The sequence below is a fragment of the Hevea brasiliensis genome, chromosome 9, assembly GCF_030052815.1.
Source record: "Hevea brasiliensis isolate MT/VB/25A 57/8 chromosome 9, ASM3005281v1, whole genome shotgun sequence".
Lineage (NCBI taxonomy): Eukaryota > Viridiplantae > Streptophyta > Magnoliopsida > Malpighiales > Euphorbiaceae > Hevea > Hevea brasiliensis.
In genome coordinates this window covers 58,394,042-58,413,410 of record NC_079501.1, presented here as the reverse complement: position 1 = coordinate 58,413,410, position 19,369 = coordinate 58,394,042, and positions in this window count along the sequence as shown.

Genomic DNA, 19,369 nt, shown 5'->3' with positions numbered 1-19,369 from the left:
CCTTACGAAGAAAGCAATGAAAAGATGAACCCTCCTCGTGCCTTGTGAAGGCGAAGCGTGCACAATAAACTTAGGCACGGAAGAAGTAAAGGGAACTTAAGATAGTGGAGAGTGAGGAGTTGGGAGATATGATCGGTGCAGCAAGGAATTTCTCGGCGTGTTCTCTTGGAGCTATGATGACATGGTCGGTTTGGACCCTCGGATAGTGACGCACAAGATTCCTTTAATTAGGGAACGATCCGGTGAAGCGGAATCGAGGAGAATGAATCGATACACTTGCTCAAGGTTCGGGATGAAGTCAAGAAACGATATGACGGGTTCTTAGAAGTGGTCAAATATCCCCAATGGGTGGCTAACGTCGTCCAGTGATGAAGAAAGACGGGAGAGTCGGGGTGTGTGTTGACTACGAGGATCTTAATAAAGCTAGTTTGAAAGACGATTTCCCTCTCCCCACATTGATGTGTTAGTTGACAATGCCGCGGGTTTGGGCGGATGTTCGTGTATTGATGGGGCATCGAGTACAATCAGATCCCAATGGGCGAGGAAGACAAGGATAAGCGCTTTTATCACCCAATGGGGTGATACGCTATCGGGTCATGCCCTTCGGGTTGAAGAATCGGGGCTACTTACCAAGACGCAATGGTCACATTATTCCACGATATGATGCATAAAGAAGTGGAGGTGTATGTGGATGATATGATCATCAAATCCCGGGAGAGGAGAGCCACGTTCGGTGATAAGGAGGGTGTTTGAAAGACTCGGGAAATACGGTTGAAGTGAACCTGCTAAGTGCATATTCGAGCTAGATCGGGAAAAGCGTTGGGATTCATAGTAGCGAGAAAGGGATAGAAGTAGATCCGGACAAGGTTCGAGCTATTCAAGAAATGCCGTCCCCAAAAGCGAGAAAGGGAGGTGCGCAGATTTTAGGAAAAGCGAACTACATTCGAGGTTTATTTCTAATCTCACTTTGCCAAAGTGAGCCTATTTTCAGATTACTCGGAAAAACAACTCTACTCAATGGGATTGATTTGTCAAGAGGCTTTTGAGAAAATCAAGCGATATCTGTCAAACCCACGATGTGGTCCCACATGGCGGGTAGGCCTCGATCCTGTACATGGCGATCCAACGAATTCCATGGGATGTGTTTTGGGACTGACATGATGATCTGCCGAAAAGAGAGGGCCATTTATTACCTGAGCAAGAAGTTCAATGATTGTGAGTCAAGGTACTCTTCCTTAGAAAAGACTTGCTGCGCGTTGGCCTGGACAGCAAATCGCCTTAAGCACTACATGTTAAATCACAAAACATGGCTCATCTCCAGGATGGACCCTATCAGATATGTATTTGAGAGCCCCTTCGTGCCAGGAAGAATAGCCAAGTGGCAGGTTATACTCTCCCAATATGATATAGTCTACATGACCCGGAAAGCGGTGAAAGGTAGCGTGATTCTCGACCTCTAGCGAGAAAACCCTATCCGGATTATGAAGCTCACGAATTTTGAGTTCACGATGAGCATATTAATGAAGTAGCTGCGAAGAAGGGGAACCAGCCAATGTATGGGAAATGTATTTTGTGGGCGGTCAATTTATCAGAGCGGAATCGGAGCCGTACTAGTATCCCGGAAGGAAAGCACTTCCCAATAGGCGCTAAGTTGGGATTTGTTGCACCAACAATGTCATTGAATATGAAGCTTGTGTGATGGGTCTACATGCCGCTATAAAGATGAAAATCAGAAAGTTGGAGGTGTATGGAGACTCGGCTCTGATAATTTATCAGGTTAAGGGAGAATGGCAAACCAAGGATCCCAAGCTAATCCCCTATCAGAAGCACTTACTGGAGATGATCAAGGAATTCGAAGAAATCTCTTTCACTCATCTGAGTAGAGACAGGAATCAATTTGCAGATGCCTTAGCTACTCTGGCTGTTATGGCTCAAATCGAAGAAGGACAGACGTTTCAGACGTTCAAGATTAAGGTAAGGGATGAGCCAGCCTATTGTCTCATGATTGAAGAAGAGCCCGACGGAAAGCCTTGGTATCATGACATCCTGGTCTACTGTAGAACCGGAGAATTCCCTTCGGGGGCAAGCAAGAATGAAAAGAAGATGATTCGGAGATTAGCATTAGGGTACTTTCCCAGTGGAGAGACCCTATACAAGAGGAGCGCCAACGGCGAATTACTGAGATGCGTAGATGCAAAAGAAGCTAAGAGAATCCTCTTTGAGACGCATGAGGGAAATTGTGCCACTCACGCCAATGGTCACATGATGTGAAGCAAATCATGCGACGTGGGTATTTTGGACCACAATGGATAAGGATTGCATCGAGTATTTTCGGAAGTGCCACAAGTGTCAGATTTACGCAGATCCGATAAATATGCCACCTCACAAGCTGTTCAATCTCGTCTCACCGTGGCCTTTTGCAATGTGGGGCATAGATGTGATTGGTCCCATCAATCCCAAGGCATCCAATGGGCACAGATTCATCCTTGTAGCCATCGACTATTTCTCCAAGTGGGTCGGCGACATCCTATGCTCACATCACGCAGAACACGTTTCTCAAATTCTTGAAACAATATCATCTGCCGGCATGGTCTCCGAATGAAATTGTCGCGATAACGCCAAGAACACGAGCGGTCAGAAGATTCGGAAGGCTGTGTGATCAATACGAGAATCCGACATCTCAATTCCTCCCCATACCGTCCCGGATGAATGGAGCGGTTGAAGCGCGAACAAAAACCTCAAGAGAATAATCAGGAAAATGACGGTCACATATAGGGATTGGCATGATATGCTTCCTACGCTCTCCACGCATACCGGACTTAGTAAGAACCTCGGCCAGGCAACACCATACTCACCGGTCTACGGGATGGAAGTTGTATTGCCTATTGAGGTTGAAATCCGTCCTAAGAATTTTGAAGGAATCGGGGATCGATGAGTCGAGAATGGATCGATCAAGGTTGGATCGATTGAATTTCTTTGGATGAGAAAAGGTTAACGGCGACATGTCACGGACAATTATACGAGAGAAGAATGGCGGGGCATTTGATAAAAGCGTGCGCCCGGGAATTTCAACACAGGGACTTAGTTACGAAGAAATCTTGCCAAACCAAAAGCGATCCGGGGCAAATGGTCACCAACCTACGAGGGTCCTTATGTGATTAAAGGCGTTTTACGGAGGAGCCTTGATCTTGACTCACATGGGCGGTGAAGAATTCCGAGACACGTGAATGCCGACCTTTGTCAAGAGATACTATGCATGAAAAGGAGAAAGGATGAAAACCGAAAGGCGTCTTAAAAAAAAAAAAAAAAAATCTTGGGGTGAAAACCCAAAGGGCGTCCCAAGAACCGAAGTGGAGGAATAAGGAAGGGGGCATGAAACCACGGATAGAAAAGAGACCGTTCGACATGCGACTTCAAAGAACTTCGAAATAATGGCAGTTAAAAGACTTCAAAATTAACCATAAGGAATATGTGAGATCTATCCCTATGGCCTTTCACTTTGAAAGTTTATCTTTGTTTTTTTCAAGACCATAATAAAGTTATACTTTATTCCTTCCGCTCTTATTTTTACTTTGCCCGCTTTTAATCGCCCTTTCTCTTTGTTTAATGTGCTATTAATTAGTTAAATTTTTGCCATAAGATTTGAATTCGAAATTGATAACCTCACGTACTTTGCTATGAGATTTGAGGAATGACGGCCTAAAAAAAAAAAAAAAAAAAAAAAAAAAAACTAGAGGCGAAAACCCGAAAGCGCTTCTAGCGAATAGACGAAGAGAAAGTGAAAACCAAGAGCGCTTTCCGTAGAATAAGAAGAAAGTCGGGAATGAAAAGGGGCATCAGAAAGAATGAGATCATAGGTCAGTCTTGCAACTCCTCCTCCATTAATCGTCGCCTTCGTTATCTTGTTGAGTACACTCTTTGGGGAATAACTTCATATGCCAAAGTCGGACTTGTTTTGTAAGTTGATTTTATTTTCCTGCAATTCCACCATCAATCTACGGATCCTTGATCCAAGTTGATTTTATTTTCTGCAATTCCACCATCAATCTCCGGATCCTTGATCCAAGTTGATTTTATTTTCTGCAATTCCACCATCAACCTCTGGATCCTTGATCCAAGTTGATTTTATTTTCTGCAATTCCACCATCAACCTCTGGATCCTTGATCCAAGTTGATTTTATTTTCTGCAATTCCACCATCAACCTCTGGATCCTTGATCCAAGTTGATTTTATTTTCTGCAATTCCACCATCAACCTCGGATCCTTGATCCAAGTTGATTTTATTTTCTGCAATTCCACCATCAACCTGGATCCTTGATCCAAGTTGATTTTATTTTCTGCAATTCCACCATCAACCTCTGGATCCTTGATCCAAGTTGATTTTATTTTCCTGCAATTCCACCATCAATCTCTGGATCCTTGATCCAAGTTGATTTTATTTTCCTGCAATTCCACCATCAACCTCTGGATCCTTGATCCAAGTTGATTTTATTTTCCTGCAATTCCACCATCAACCTCTGGATCCTTGATCCAAGTTGATTTTATTTTCCTGCAATTCCACCATCAATCTCTGGATCCTTGATCCAAGTTGATTTTATTTTCCTGCAATTCCACCATCAATCTCTGGATCCTTGATCCAAGTTGATTTTATTTTCCTGCAATTCCACCATCAATCTCTGGTTCCTTGATCTAAGTTGATTTTAATTTCATGCAATTTAAATTTCTGTTATCAACCTCTGGTTCCTTGATCTAAGTTGATTTTAATTTCATGCAATTTAAATTTACAGTTATCAAACTATGTATACTTGATCTAACTTGATTTTAATTTCATGTAATTAAAATTTCACGTAATCAACCTCTGGTTCCTTGATCTAAGTTGATTTTAATTTCATGCAATTTACATTTCTGTTATCAACCTCTGGTTCCTTGATCTAAGTTGATTTTAATTTCATGCAATTTAAATTTCTGTTATCAACCTCTGGTTCCTTGATCTAAGTTGATTTTAATTTCATGCAATTTACATTTCTGTTATCAACCTCTGGTTCCTTGATCTAAGTTGATTTTAATTTCATGCAATTTAAATTTCTGTTATCAACCTCTGGTTTATAGATCTAAGTTGATTTTAATTTTCTAGGTCATTAACTTAGGTGTGCTTTAGTTCCCTAATTTCAAATACCTAATCGTCCAAAATATGAGTCGGAATCTTTACATAATTCCTATACGGAAAATTTTACTTTAATATAAATTACGTAAAGAGGCATTGTCGACACCATATTTTGGCGATCTAAAATACTTTGAAACCGATCCCCGGTGCTAAGTTTCCTCGGAGTAGCTAATCACGTTTCCGATCCCTCTTTGGTAGGCGGTCACATTTCCGACCTCTCCTCGCAAAGACGTGAATCAATGATAAGTCCTACGCATCCCTTGAAACTCAGCCGATCTCTCAAATCATTTACCGATCCTTCAAACCCGTTGCCGGATTTCCGGACCTTTCAAGAATATTCGATCCTGTTGATAAATGGAGTGAACTAGCACTAGATCTTTTCCTACCAGTTTTATTGCCGACCTCCTTTCCGAAAGTTTAAGAGCTAAAGTGTTGGTTCGATTCGATCTTAAGTGTTCGAGTTAAATTTTGGTCAAGTTACATTGACATTTCTTCCCTACCGATCTCATGTTGAGTGCTTTCCTATCTCTCATTCTTAGATTAATAATCACATTTAGTTTTTGTTTTGCTGTGTTCATACAATCAAATACTCAGACTAATAATGGTTCAAAATTTTCCGATCACAATCATTCATTGAACAAAAGGCATTTCATTTCATGTCATAATTTGTACAAAGTTATTGGTGGGGATCACCCCACTGATCTACATTTGGATCACTCCCTCTCTCCCTCTCACCCTCGGCTTCATCCTCCCTATCTTCACCATCGCCCCCGGGTGCCAGGGCGTCCATCCAAGAAAAGTCTTCTTACGGGTACGCTCACGGAGTGCGGCCAAGAGATCCTTGTGAGCCTTCACATAGGCCTCGGCTATTCCGTCACCATCTCCTCATCCCTCTCCTTAAGCTCCTTATCCTTCGCCTCGAGTTCCTCTATAAGTTGAGCGACACGAGAGGATGCATTGGCGTGGGCGCTGGACTTCCTTAAGAGCGCGGTCCCTCTCGTCGAAATACGGTTCTGTTCGGCCAACCGGTCTTCATGGAGCTTTGCCCGTCCCTCGACCTGAGATATATAATCCCGAGCCGATGAGAGTTCGGATCGGAGGGAATCCACTTCTTGGTTCTTCTTCCCGATCTCCTTACCCAGGCGCTGAATCCTTTCGGATCATGGTGCAGTTCACGGACACTCCACGTTTAAGCTCATGGTCCGAGTCAATATGTCATCAAGGCCACTGCAGGATAGCTTTGTCCCGATCCTCTGAAGAAGATGGTAGACCCGGGACTTTAGCAAAACCGGGGTTCTCCTTATGATTCGGTTATCCTTCAAGGAGTCGATCGATGTCTGGCGCCAGGAGGAGGTCCTCCCGAAGCTTGAGTAGGTCCCCTTTCGCGCTTGGGACAAGCGCAGAATCTGAGGCTGCTCTTCCGATCTAGGAGGAGATCGGGTAGCTTCGGTGGTCGAGGACCGAAGGTTGGGAGGATCTCTTTGTATCTCCCGGGCTCGCGACGGTGTTTGGAGTCGTTACGACGCTTCATCTCCTTTACTTTAGGAAGATCTCTCTTTCCTTTTCCGCTTCCTATGACCTTCACCACCCGCCATACCTGCACGAAGAAAAGGTTAGTGAGATCACTAAGGTCGTGAGAATTGAGATATAGAAAATACCGATGCCGAGGTTAGAGAGCGGAAGTTCGCGGTCTTGGCGGTGGCGATTGAAACGATCCAATGGTGCGGCTCGGCGATCACGAATCCAAACAAGAATACTTTTTAGTGGCAGCCTCACTCTTGAGATCCATCACTATCAAACTTTCCTCTTCGCTCGAGGTAATATGGTTGGAAGCAAGGGTCCACTGGTACCACCAGTGCGAGGAAATCCTCAAAGCGGCTCGGATCTTTGCTCCTCACAATGAAGAAAGCGATTCTTCCAGTTCTTAAGGGGCGAGGCGGATCGGAAAAGAGCCGCAACTAGCCGCTGAAAGAACCGATGGTCATCGTCCTTTCGGTGAGTTAGCGGTGCAGCTTGGCGAACACTTTAGCCGTAGGTCGATTCCCTTAGCTCGGCATAGACCTCGGAAAGCTACCAAGATCCGCCACGAGTTGGGGTGAATTTGAACAATGGATGCTCGATGAAATTTTAAGACCTCCTTGTAGAAGTCATCCGAGAGGAAGAAGGCGGCCTTTAATTGTTCCTCGTACACCATAACCATGTCGTTCTCTTCAAAGAAATGATTGACACGAAGGTCGTCAAGGCACTTGATTAGCTCGTACAACTCGGGCCGAATGTTATATTCTTGGCTAAACGAACGAAGATCGGCTTCTCGAAGAACCGATCGAAGCTCGTCTATAGGAGATTCTCCCACTGAAGAAGCGCGTGCGCCTTAATGGTACGACCGCCCACGACTGGAGCGAGGACCCTAAGAGGTTCGGGTTGCGTGCTTGGCGGCCGCCTCTTCCTAATCAGACGATGACCAAGAGATCTCAATGGAAGGTGGGCTCGCCGCTCTCTGACCTTCGGCACCGCTCATTTTCAAAAGAAACAAAGAACTTAAACAAAAAAAAGAAGATCAAAGTCCTTACCAGAGTCTAATCGGTGTCGGAGAAACCGGAGAAAATGAGAGAACTTGAAGCTATGAGCAGGAGGCGAAAATGAAATGAGAAAACAAGCGGCTAACCCTCCCTATTTATACTAGTCCGAGCATTTAATGCTCGCGAGGTTCTAGGCGGCGCATCGATTGGTGAGACTCGGCGGTGTTACGACACTTTTCTCAAATATCCGAATGTTCGAGATCGGTTAATCGGAGATCGGCATAACAAGTTAAATATTTTGAATAAAGGATCGGTCAAGTGTCATTCAAGTAAAGAACGGATCGGATAACCACCTTAGAGATCGGAAAATAATCAATGCAAAAAATAATAAGATGATAACTGCAAAATAAAGTCTTTATTTGCAAAAAGATCGGATTACAATAAAGGACTAACTACATCATTTGGGTGATCTCTAGAGATCTGATTACATTGACAGACTACATCATTTTGGCGATCTCTAAGGATCGGAATACATTGGAGATCGACTATATCAAAAGGCCGATCTAAGGATCGGTTTACAACTGATCCCAAGGATACTCCTAGGAGATTCATGGATCAGTGTATAACTTATCCCAAGGATACTCCCAGGTGTTCTAAGGATCAGTTTGTAACTGATCCCAAGGATATTGCCGACCGGATGCTTCATCCGCTGTCGGAACACCCAATGTGGATCAGAATCGCTGTCGGAACACTCAATGTGATGAGAAGCCGAATGAACTCAGTTGAGCAACTCGAGATCGGTACAACCGAAGCCCGCAATACGGATCGGTCAAATTCAGTTCTCTCACCATCGCCAATTAGGACCATCCAATCACCGGGATCATAAATTTTCCGTCGAGAAAAGAATTCCATCGGAAGAGGATCAAAACCACGATTGTAGCGGAACTTTCCCGGAGCAGCTAGAACCAAGAAACAAGGAGAAAGAGAAAAATCGAATGAAGGAAATGCCACTATCAACGAGGGGTATATATAGGGAAAATGGGCATTTAATCTTTGGCGGAAAGCAAGCGGGACGCTTGAAAATCGAGATGTAATTAATGCTTGGACCGAATCGGTGATCAAGGGATAAAGAGATCGGAGATAGGAGATCGGCATGAGAGATCGGAATGGGAGCTAGGGGAGGATCGGAAGACAAAAGAATAAGACAAATTCCGATAACCGTCGTCGAGAATCGGAGCCGAGGTAGTTAAAGCGTGGCGAGCGAGATCTCCACCACGCCTAAGAATCGCCATAATCTTGGCAGTGCGGGGTATGTCATGGATCCTGTACATCCCAATCCCCACCGTTGATCTCACTTGTAAGGATGAATCCGGAACCCTTGGATCAAGAGAGAAGGCGACAATACCGGCGTCTTTCACTCTCGGCCCGGTCGTTCGGACAAAGGATTCAAGACCGTCGGATTAAAAGAGGAAAAGGACAAATATTTTGAGAAGCGATCTCGACCATTCGTTTTGATTCTCTTTAATTCTGAACATCCGATCATGTACTTCAAAATCGACCCTCCATCTCCCTCAAAATGAATCACGACCCTTCATGGGAGCACGATTCCTATAAATACTGCATGAAAAAGCGTTCAGAGGAGGGCGGACAAAAAAAGAAAGGTCATTATTATAGCGGAAGAACTCGAAAATTTCATTCGGTTTGTTATTACGCTACTTTGAAGTATTGATTGGAAAGACTTTTGAAACTAGTTTTACAAGTGTTTCTTGAAAAGGATTTTGAACACTGGAACTCTACATTTCCGGCTTGTTCATCACACGATCACGCCTTCACTTTCAACTCTTTATCATCTCTATTTTCATCCCATACATTTGGAGCTCAAATCCCACTCGGTTGTTATCTTGACCTAATCACATCATAGCTAGGCTCCCTCCAGTTCACGGTGAACATCAACTCTCGAGCTAATCGATCCAGCGGTCTTGTTTCTAGTGGCCACCCCACAATTATTCCTCTGATTCAGCTCCTCCCGGTAAGAGCTCACGTCATTTGTTGTATTAAGTGTTTGCGTTCATTTCTTTCGTAGTCTCTCTGTCCTTTTACGTATGTGATTTTTCTCCAAGTTCATCTCGTGCAAAGAGACCCGAAATGTTATTCTCGAGTCATCTCTTTAGTGATTAGTGTGCCTTTTATTAATCTTCGTCATTTCGAATACAAGCTTTTACGGTTCCTAGTAGAGTGTAAATGGTCGGAGTAAGGCGTAGGTAGCGCAACCTAAAGATCTCTCTTAAAGGGAAAATCTGAATAATACATAAGGAAGATAGTCAAACTATTAAATTTGTATAAGCGACAGTTCGGCAAAGATGCCATAAAATGGAAGTAAAAGAAGCGAGTAGATTGGTCATAAATAAATATTGGTAAAATAAATACATGAGAGGTCGGTAAATCAGGTCTCATTTTCCCGTCTAGCCGAAGGATATTGATAAGTCCTATCCCCAACCTCTTTAAACTTGGGATCCTTATCTCTAGGTTCTTAGGGCACCAAAATTCTGGAGATCGGAAAAATACCTTTCAGGCACCTTTCTAATTTAAAAGAGATCGGAGGAGAGTTCTTATCCGGTCTTAACTCAAATTCTAATAAACATTTAAAAGAGATCGGAGGAGAGTTCTTATCCGGTCTCAACTCAAAATTTTATTAAATAGGGATCGGAGGAGAATGCTTATCCGGTTCCCATCTCGAAATTTTAATAAATACCTAAAAGAGATCGGAGGAGGACCCTCACCCGACCTCCAATTAGAATTTTAATAAATAATCCAGTAGAGATCGGAGGAGAGTTCTTATCCGGTCTCAATTCAAATAAATATTAAAAAGAGATAGGAGGAGAGTTCTTATCCTATTCTCACACCAAATTTCAACCCGTATGCAAGATAATCCCAAAACCCAGAACAATTCGTAACGCCAACTCACTAAGGCTGTCTCATTTACTTATGTATCTGGGTAATCCTAATTAGTGAAAAATCAAACATTCCTTTTACCAAAAGGATTAACATTCCCACTATAGCCCTTCTAACTAATTTATAAATTACACAAAATTAAATCTACTTACCCTTGTTAAGGGACGAGGTGGGGTGCCTAACACCTTCCCCACCCGTTAATGGACCCCGAACCTAGAATCTCTGTTTTGAAGTGGTTTCATTTTTAATTTAACTCCCTAAATGGTTTTCTTTAGTTTCCCTCAAAACTAAGGTGGCGACTCCTCACTTTTCCCACTTCGGTGAGTGATCGTCCGGGCGACCGCAAAATCCCGTTGCGACATCATCCATTAGAATTATATAAAATGCACCAGGTAATGCCCAGGAAAGATGGTGGAGTCACAATGGTCTCACTTAAGTACCACCTCCTTAGACAGCATTTCCTAGACATGCTCTTCATACAATCCTAATAGAATCAAACCACTGGTAAGTACCGTCTTCCCATAACACTACCACGGTACTAAGGATTTATGCCACAAAGGCATAGATAGACAGGAGTCGCCACCCGGGTAATAACCGGGACATATTGATGTTTCTTCCGAGGGTCATGGATGGCAACTTACTCCTTGCGAGTTTCCACAAGTCGTTACCATAGCCCAATGTCTAGGTTCGGGATAGTGGGTACGTAAGGGGAAGGTGTTAGGCACCCTTACGCTGGTCTAACCTCGTTAATTCGAGTGCAGTCCTCTACTAATGTTTCTAGAAGTCTTGTTTATTATTCCTTTATTAAACTTTATCCTAAAAATGCAATTCTAATCCTACACACATAAGTAATTCACAAAAGGATTGTTGTTTACACACACTTTACATGCCCAAGTAAGTCCTATCACTAGGGTTGCTAACTAGTTAAATGATATTTACGGATGACTAAAATTAATTTATTATTGAGAATTTAATTCACAAACAAATTCAATTTCAAATAACCCTACGTTTCTATTTAACATAATTAATTAATTTTCACCAAGTTACCCTAAGGATAATTAAACTAAGTTAATTATGTACATGTGTAATTTATTCTAATATCACATAAGGCCCAAACAATCACAACAATAAAGATTTCTAACATGCAAATTTATTTTACAATTACCAAGTATTAAATTAAATTTATTTACATGCCAATGTTAGTTTAATTTACAAACAAGATTAATTTTAATTTACAAAATATTTATTTAAATTAATTACATGCAAAAGTCAGTTAAATTAAAAATAAAGTTAATTTTAATTTACCAAATAAAAGTTCTATTATTACTACAATTTCATGCCAATGGTTATTCGAGAAGTTTAGAGCTACTTACCTGTTGGTAAATGCAGTTGCCATTGGGGCAAGCTACCCTTAAAAAAGGGTCTTCTCTTCTAGTATGGCAATGATATCCCTGGCTTACTCCCGTTTAGCTCCATATAAGCTCCACGCAAATGCCCTCTTTGGTGCTTACCTTAGGGCTACTTACCAATTTTGTTTGTAATAAAAAAAAATAAAGAAACTAAAGAAAATAAAAGAAATAAAAAAAATATTAATAACAATTTACATTGGATTCTAACTCTAGTCTCCTAAAGGGTTAAGATTCCTAATTAATTACAACTACCTAATGGTCTAAGTCTTCTAACATTATCCAAACACTTCATAACACTTCTTGAATTAAAAGAACACAGAAAAATAGATCAAATATCAATTAAAACCCAAGAAAATACAAGAACATGCATAAATATACAATTTTTAAATTCTGGCAGATTAACAGTAGCAAGAAATTCGATTTTTTAAAAATAGTTGAACATGCCTAAAAATCATAAAAAAAATTACAGAAGATAGCCTACATATCATACAATAACATAAAATTTATAAATCAAACAAAACCCTAGCCGAATGATCTACATAAATCGTAACTCTTCTAAGTGACAGAATCGTACTACTTTTTTGTAAAATTCATAACTCATTAACCACAAAAGATATGAATGCAAAACCAATTGGAAAAAATTCATAAGATTTTGAAGTTAATTTTAGACACTAGATTTGCACAAAAATATTAAGGAACAAGGGAGATATGGGCTCCACAAGTCGGATATCCTGCAAATCAGATTTTACAGGAACCCTAACTTCAAACAGCCATAACTTATAAAATATTAAAGCTTTTTTAGTGATTCTTGAGCCTAAAATTAATGGAATTTCGTGTAGAATATGAATATAATTTTTACAAATTTTTTACAGATTCGGAAAATAAAGAAAAATAATAAAAATACGAGAGACAGAAATTAAACATGTGCAGAGTTGTGTATCCCCTCAAATTAAACATGATTACATGATCAATATGAACATATAAAATAAACTGAAGACAAGGAGCATAGAATTAAAATATTGTGTGGCATAGATCTTGAAAAGAAAACAATAAAAACTGACCTTTCAGAAATCTTGTATGAAAATCTTCTTGAAGAAAAGAAAAAATAAGGAAGAACTCAAAGAGTCTTGAATATCTCTAAATTTCCTATAGCTTTGAATTTTCTCTTCCTCTTACCTCCCATCATCCTTTTTTCCCTTCTCTAGTAGGGTATTTATAGGGTTTTGGGAGAGAGGTGTGATAGGGTTTGGAGTCTTAGGATGATAAAGTTTAGATGACTTAAACAACTACAATTACAGAATTCGAATAAGACTGGGATATGGGTGAGGTGTTTCAACCAATAGGAAGACAGAAAAAAATGGAAGGCACCAATAGGGAATGAGGAAGAGGTGTGGTAGGATTTGGAGTCTTAGGGTGATAAAGTTCAGATGACTTAAACAACTGCGATTGCAGAATTCGAATAAGACTGGGATATGGGTGAGGTGTTTCAACCAATAGGAAGACAGAAAAAAATGGAAGGCACCAATAGGGAGTGAGGAAGAGAGTGGGGTCAAGGAGGAGAGAGATATTTTGTTATTTTAATTTTTAGAAAATAATTAAATGGGTCCCATTTAAAATTCCTAACTAGGCTTTCTTAGGACCATAGAGCCCAATTAAACTTAATTAGATCCATTTAAGAATTACCCATATTAAATTTAAACAAAATAAAATTTTATTTAAATTTAATTAAATTAATTTCCCCAAAATTTTATTATTATTTTTATTTTTTTCAAGATCATGCCACAGAATTAATAATTCAGCTCCATGCCTCCAATTACATCTTACAGTCATATAATTTTTCATCATCGGGTTTCCCACGGCCTCAATGCACATACTCATCACAAAATAAGGGTCTACACTTCTACATCATCATATGTCCTCCATGAGCTAAAATAGTCCTCTTCCCAAGCATATCATCCCAAGCCATGTGTTGTTCATGCTATGTGCAATATTGTTTCAGATCTTGCCAATCTTAAGGGTATCACAAATCGTGACCCATATGTGGTATTACATGACAACTACTATGGGCGAAAATCGCACTTTGATTAGCAATTCTAAAAGGGGTCAAGCTAATGACCTTAAATTAGTGCTTCTTAGGAGACAACCCAAGTTTTAAATTTAATTTTTGCATTTGTTTATTTCTTTTATTTTATCACCTTCCCAAACTTATTTTGATGTTTGTTCACTTTATAGGTTCAAGAAGCACTTGAAAGGAGCAATGGAGATCAAAATCACAAATCTTTGAGGGAAGGCATGCTTCAAGGGGGGGTATTCTATATCCATTAGCTTTTCCTTATTATTACATTTATGATGTTGCTCCTGACTTGATTGTGATATCTTGATGACATTGAGGACAATGTCAAATTTGAGTTTGGGGGTGCATTTCATACATTGCATTCATATATTACATTTCATTATACATCACCTTATTATGTCTATATTGTATTTGTGTATCAAAAATCCAAAAAATTTTTGCAAATTTTGAAAACTCTAAACTTTTTCAAAAGGCTTTTAACTTAGAATTATTACTAAAAACTTGATGAGCTAATGATTGGACTCTCTGGGAAAGAGGAATGAATGTAATTGGATAGGCATATTGCCCTCACTTTACGTAGTCCGTATATTCTGCTGCTCCGGTGACCTAATGTCTGCTCGGACAAGTCAGGATGTTTAGGACTACACTTCATTGATAGTGAGAAGGCATAAAATGATGAAATAAATAATAAGAAAATACAAGAAAAATTAAGGAGAAATAAAAGACAAAAAATGAAACTAGGTTAAATTAGCTGGCACCGTAGCGATGGGTGACCACACCGAGAAGTTACGGCGAAGGCAATTGTCGACCCCAGGACTGCGGGAAACCCTCGAAAATAATTTTCGGGACATAATTAAAGGCCTATAGAGGTGTAATTGACATTAGAAATATCAAAGAAAAATTAATAAATTAGTACAAATAAAAAAGAAAAATCAAGAAACCAACAAAAATCGATGTTACTTAAAAATTGAAAATACAATCCGAAGAGGGGCATTTTGGTCAATTGACACCTATAGTTGACTTTTGACCTAAATGTCTATGAAAATAAGTGTTATTACATTTTGAAAATTGAATGAAAAATGAGATTAAAGATAAAATGTAATTTAAGGGAAGTTGAGGGCAAAAGTGCAATTAAGAGAAATCTTGAATTAATTAAATTTTTAATCAACATTAGTGGAGCACTAAGTGGGATTAAGTGGAGGTATAAAAGGGATCAAAGTGAGCAGAATTTCCACTAACCAAGTCACCTTCTTCAACCTTTCAAACCCATTGCCGAATTCAAATCTCTCTCCAAACTTCCATAGCCAACTTTCATGCAAAGCTTAATCTCTCCCCTTTCATGCCATAAATCCCATAAGTCCCTTCATGAAAGTTTATCCTCACATCAAGAACAATCCTTGGGCAGCCATTAGGAGACGAAATAGTGGAGTTTTCAAGGGCAGTAAGGGTCACACATATGAGGTAAGTGCAAAGAACCCCCACCCTTCCTTCTTTAAAGTTGATGAGCTTCATGAGGTGAGTTGAATTCTCTTGAAATTTAAGAGAAATGATAAGTCTACACTCCTTCTAATTTCTAGTAGCCTTAAGGAAAGCTAGGTTTACATGGTTTTGAATGATTAAACTTGCTTAATGATGCTTGAGAGTGAATATAGACATGTATATAGGTTGAATTGTATGTATAATTGAAATTCAAAAATTATTAGGGCTTTAATGTTAATTTGGGGCTGTTGAATTATGATGAAATTTTGATAATGGCTTGTTGAAATTGAGACTATTTAATGAGTATTAGAAGTGACATGTATGCTTATTTGGAGTTTGGAAGAAGGAGGAGATTGAAATTGGGAGTGCTTATTGCTTGTAGGTTGAGCTATTATTGAGTCCAGTAGGTTATTATTATCATATCTCCCTTTGTGTTGCCCCAATTGGTATGAAGTCAATTGGAGGTGTTTTGGGACATCCAAACCTTCATTTTCAAAGAAGAAATCCTGCCCAAATTTTTTTCACAAGTTGGGCAAATTTTGGCTTGAATACGGGTAGCTTGTTGGATTAGGCTCAGAATTGACCATATGAACAGTATGTGTTCATATGGCCATAACTTGCCCTAGGAAGGCCAGAATGACCTAAATTTGGAACCATTACAAAGCTTGGACATAGGGGAATACTTTTCATGCAGACCACTTGACCCAGTTTTGCCTTTAACCAAGTCAAACTGTTAGCATAAGTTGGGTCACCAAAACTGCCAGCCCAAAAATTGACCAAAACATTGTTCCATTGGTATGCTTGACCAGTTTTGGCAAAAATGCCATAACTTGGTCTCCAAAGTTGCAAATTGAGTGAAACTAGGGCCAAAAGTTTTATATTATATGGCACAATAATTTTTATGTTTTGACCCAGCTCCAGAAACCATTGCATCCTAGGGAAAATATTAGCCAAATTTAGGAATTGAAATATGGAAATGTTAAGTTGAACCCAAAATGCCATTTGATACCCATGTGTTCATTTGGCCATAACTCCCAGTAGGAAATTCCATTTGAGATGTGCCAATATGATATGGAAACATGATATTTAGGGCTACAACATTGATTCAGACATCTTTGCCAAATTCTAAGTGTAAAGACCCTAAAAAGAGGGTCAAACATACTGCCCTGAAGTTTGACTATTGCCTTTATAGGATTAAGAGTCGAGGTCAATACATTGACCATAACTCACTACACCAAGCTTGAAAAATTATTAAATTGTACTTGGGAGTCCCTAAGACAAAGAGGAACATATCCTATGAAGGAACCTAAGTCTTAAAATGACCATAAAATGATCAAATAACTAGTCAAAGTATAGCTTAGAAGCAAATGGACCACTTATGGTTAATTGACCATAACTTGAGTTATACAACTCCAAATGGAGTGATTCAAAAAGAGAATTAAACCTAAGATAATAAGGAACAACTTTGACGAAGGATATTTAACCAAGTTCCCACAATAACCAGACCAATAGCATAGTAGAAAACAGTGACCCAAAACTAAAATTTTGGATTTGCACCTAGGGAAATTAGAAATTGAATTGGTAATCAATGCCAACAAAAATGACATCTAAAATATGGTGTATGAATGCAATTAGAATTAATAAACCTATTTAGTGGGAAAAAGTCAACATTTTGACTCGAATAGTGCAATAAATAGTGACCAAAAATGCAAAATTCAAATGACACTATTTTAAGAAAATTTAAAGCAACAATTAAGTATGCATGAAATAAATTGTTGGATTAATTATGAGATATGGTACTGAAACACTGTAAATTGTATGTTTTAGTTGAAAAAGAGACTAGAAAGGGATCTTCGAAGGAAAAACAAGAATTGAAGTAAATAAGAGGTTTGTGCATAACTAGTTTTTAATTGATTTTGTTCTGAATATTTCATATGATTAAATGACATTATTTTCCTTATGTATTATGTTTATCAATTATTGGATTTAATTCAATGATTATTAAAATTGTTATAGTATGTATGAATTTAGCTTTGTGAAATGGTATTTCAACAATTATTGAGCATTGTTCTGGATTGAATAAATTAGTTTTGGAAAATTTGTGATAAAATATGTTTTGAATTGTGATGAGCATAAAAATTATTGGATATTAGAATTGACATTGAATTGAATTGTGCTGTGATTTATGCTCACAAAAAGGATAAAGAGATTCATGATATTGTTTTATATCTCACTATAGATGCTTGACTAGGTTATTATCCATCTTTCTCATTTGTTGAGGAGAAAATGGAGTTAGCTTTGTTATGATTACCATGGTACGTGCACAGGCTTAGAATTTCCTCTTATTAGAGGTTAGATCTAAGTTTTTTTCATGGCCTTTTCGGAAGTTTCATTATTGTGGTGTGTACTGTGCAGAATGATTCGACCTCCTTGACCATAGGGAGTTAGAATCCCTATTCGACCTTCCCGATCATAAGGAGTTAGAATCATCCCTAGAGATGGCCCTTTCAGATTAGTCTTGCATAGTTAGTGAGATAAAGAATGATTTTTGAATAGTAAAGAATTTTGATTTCAATTAGAATTTATGCATAATTGATTTTATTGGAATCAATCTTTATTTTCATAAATTGCTGGAATTACCTTAAATATTTAGTTGTGATTTGATAAATTGAATTTCGTGACCAAAGTCATTTTATACAAATGATTTATATTATTGGCAATAAATATTTTGATTTTTGGAATTTGATGAGCATCCAGATTTCCAAATTATTTACTGTAATTTTGCGAAGGTATATTGTACTATGTTTTAAGTTATAGTTATGCACCACTGAGTTCACCACTCAGCGATAGCTTTGCATGCTGTCGCAGGTGAAAATAGCATAGAGCAGTTGAGTAAGCTTGCTTGAAGACACATTCAAATCAGCTCCAGGTATATCATAGGTATACCCATGTACATAGGTTTGATGTATGCATGTAATAATATGTATGTAAATTATTTGCGCAGTTGTATAAAAACTCTTATAAAATATTTTGGTATGTAATTAAATGCAAATTATTGTAATATAAATTTGAGATTTCATTTACCTTTATAGTTTTGTAATATTAATTTTTGAGTCTTGTAATAAATGAAATGTTTCTTTTATGATGAGGTTGGTTTGAAAATGAATTGATTTGATTATTGAGATTGAATTGTGAGATGAAATGAATTTTATTGGAGTTGTATTTTGAGAAAACATATTAGGAGTGTTTTCCTTTTCAGGTTTGAAGTACCATTTTCTCAAAATACAACCGGCACTCTGCCGAAATTTTAAAAAATTTTTGTAACACCAGATTTTAATTGATGATTTGATCCATGACCAAAATTTCACTTAAAGGCTTTTTAAGAAATATTCAACATTCCCACCACTATTTAATTTCACGAAAATTGTTTTAAAATCCCTTATAGTATATTTAATGGGTTACCGGTAGGTGAAGTACGGTAATTCATTGGGTGTACTATAGGATCATGTTACATCTTATGGAGGAGTAGTGTGTGACATGTTTAGTGGTATCAGAGCAAAGGTTTTTAAGTAAATTTTGAATTGTGAAATTGAATTAATTTTATCGGTAAATACAACTACTCAAATGTTTGATACATATAGTACATTTACATCATAAATATAAACTAATGGCGAGAAATCTCATTGTGTTGGTTGTGTAGGAAATAAAAAAATTCTGTGAAAAGATATGGAAGAGAAGAATGAGACAATAGAACAGTCTATGACGATAGAAG